This window comes from Amphiura filiformis, chromosome 2 (assembly GCF_039555335.1).
Source record: "Amphiura filiformis chromosome 2, Afil_fr2py, whole genome shotgun sequence".
Lineage (NCBI taxonomy): Eukaryota > Metazoa > Echinodermata > Ophiuroidea > Amphilepidida > Amphiuridae > Amphiura > Amphiura filiformis.
Window position 1 is genome coordinate 16,039,714 of NC_092629.1, and position 3,010 is coordinate 16,042,723.

Here is a 3,010-nt window from a genome sequence, read left to right on the forward strand (position 1 = left end):
GGTTAACATTGCTGTTTTATTCAGCACATAACATCAAAGCTCCCATTGGGCGCCTCATTCCTTTTTAAAGGAATTTTTATTTATATTGTGGGTTCCAGATACCCAAAAGTGGTTGTTTGTTTACTTGTTTGTTTTGTTTTGTTTTAACCTGTGACAATCAATCAGTCTTCTGCGAGTACCGGTTCGACGTTCGGGGGGGGGGGGGGCAAATAGGCAATTTTTGCCAGGGGGAAATTGCCCCTTGCCATTGATCAAATAATTTGGATTTTTCTGAAATTTGCGATATAAAATTTATATTTTTGACATCTAACAGTCCTTGAAGTAAACTTTATAAATCTTAAAATCTAACCTTAAAGTGTATGTATGATACGGTAATAGCTGGGAGGAAAGGCCGTCCATATAGTAGGCCTATATGAACATTTTGACCTTGGAATTATACATAGGTCTTTTGTGTGAAACTCATGTAGGCCTATATTTCGTATTCAGATTCAGATGCAATTTGGTGTGTCCAACTCTAATGTGCTCTCAGGCCCCACAAACATACTGTGTAAAATGTCGCTATCCGAGCACTTAAATAATTATGTTACTATTGTTAGAATGTTTTGCATTAAGTTTTCAAAAAAAATGTTTTTGAATGTTATCAGAGATTTAAAAAATGTTTTTTCATATTAAAAGTTTTAAAAACATTTTCATGACCTGTATCTAATTACCTGACATTCAAATGTTATTAAAACGTTTTGAATAAAACCAAAACGAATTGACAACGTTTTAAGAACATTTTTTGTTTGTTTGCTGGTCGGTCTTAAATTATGACCATGACACGAGGTGTAGGCCTACTCTCCATTCCAGAAAAATACAGCATTAATTTTTTGAGATTAAGAAACATGATCAACTTCTGCCCAATGAAAGAGCTCAATCCTAATTATTTCTTTAGTACTAGACTAACTTGGCAAAGTTATCATCACTATTTAGCCGAATTTATTAATTAAGGTCAAAAGAGGAATTGTTTAGGATTTTTTTTGCCCACTATTGAGGCAAAAAAATGTTTTGTCTCACTGATGAGTTATGAGTAAATTAAAAGCACCCTAACATTCCGTCAGACCCATCATCACCCATGCCCCTGAAACTTACCTGACCCCAGGTTCTAGGCCCTATAGTGTTCTTGAATTATTGAATTTTCTAACTATTTCAACCTTTTCAAACCATATTTTGACCATTTTTAGTTCACTAAAATTTGTTGGAAAATGAGCTGTTTCCCACCTGAAAAATCCTGCTACGGTTAGTAAAAAAAAACACCCTATAATAATGATAAAAATAATTAATAATAAAAAACACCCTTCGAAACAAAGTTTGTGAACAAACCCGGTAAAAAGTTGCAAAAAAAAGTTTATTACCTAATGAGGGCAGTATAATAGCTAAGATAGCGTTTAATATTATTTAAAAAAAAATCATAATTAAAATTAGCATTACACTCTAAAAACTTTATTATTATGATTGTTAGCATAACAACCTATCAGAATTGGAAAAACAAAATGGGGAAATTCAATAAACAATTTTATTACAACCTTCTGTGGTGGTAATTGTTTAAAATATAACAATAAAAATCTCTAGCAACACCGTGCCATGTCAATCCAAAATGGCGCTGTCCTGTTGAAAGTACGACATTCAAAACATCAGGTAAATGTCTCAAATTAAAGCAATAAACATTAATAGTTTACCACGTTCTTACGTATTTAGTGTAATGGCCTATTTTATTTTAATGATAGTTTGTGAAAGAGGAATTTTATCTCATTTATAATGCACAAAAACCGGCGCCCAGTTTTCACATTCATGTGAACGTTCTGGCTGCCGAATTTGACATTGGTCGTGTGCCATGAATTGGGGGCCAAATGCGTTACATACTAAAAAATTCAACAATTTACATGTTTTTGTACTTAAACTGATCTAATTCATATTCTGGTCATCAAAACCCTATAAAATTATATATCACTGTAAAGCTTAGAGTACCAGGAATACACACATACCGCTCATTCTACAAAATCCGGTGCCAATCCACTAGCCACTGTAAAAATTGAAAAAAATAAAGTTGTTCAAAAAGACCTGCTTTTTGTGTTTTTAAGAGCAAATGCATCACTACTTTCAGATGTAAAAGATTGTCAACACCACTTGTATATTTTTCTTTCAGGACTTCATGATGTTTTTTAACACTAAAACTCAATGTAATGTGAGCTACGTTACCCGCTACAAAATGGACTGGTTTTACTTAATCCAAGGTCATAAAAAGCAAACGAAAGATCACCTGAGTGAAATGTAACACCGATTTCACCATTTCATAGAAGTTTTGAAGATGCATAAATGAGTGCGTAACGTAGCTCACAGTAACGTAGTTCACGGGTTTTTAATGTTTTTTGATGTGATTTGCGAACGTTAGAATGTTATGTCGGTTAATTCTAATATAAATGGGGTTCGATCACTGGTACCTATCACATATTATTAGGAAGTACTTGTTATACAAGGGCATACTATGGAATTCTGGTATTAACGTAGCTCACCAATCTTAACATGGTCGGTCGAAATTTCAATGTTTACAACATTTCTATGCCAAAAATGCTACAGCATCATGATTTTTACTGTTATTTTTAAAAACCTACGAGTGTTTCCTTTCAAAAACCGTAAACTACGTTGATACCTCTGTTTTACGTCTTTCCAATAACGTGTGTTAAAAAGGGGTAACGTAGCTCACAGCGTTTTCGTGGAAAGTGCATTTTATTTTAGAATTACACAAAGACGTTTTAATCACTAAAAAATAATGTTGATATATGCAATATGATGACGCCTTATCTAATTAAAAAACAACAAATATGTAAAGATATCGCATTTATTCAAAGAAAATATTAAGGATCAGATTTGACACTTGAGCAGTGGAAACGCAAATTTAGCGATTTTCGAGCCTTTGCAAGGGTTAATCAGGCTGAAGAAAGCATTTAAAGTATGGACAACTATATATGTC

The 3,010-nt window shown here is 33.1% G+C and overlaps 1 protein-coding gene across 1 annotated transcript in view; it reads left to right on the top strand.

Annotated features, from left to right (window-relative positions):
* The first annotated feature begins 1,630 nt into the window (after positions 1 to 1,630).
* The window catches only part of LOC140145942 (uncharacterized), a 105,874-nt gene continuing 104,494 nt past the window's right edge, over positions 1,631 to 3,010 (top strand). Inside the window, exon 1 of the mRNA XM_072167681.1 lies at positions 1,631 to 1,677. The gene's annotated coding sequence lies outside the window, so the exon portion shown is untranslated. The remainder of the gene's footprint in view (positions 1,678 to 3,010) is intronic.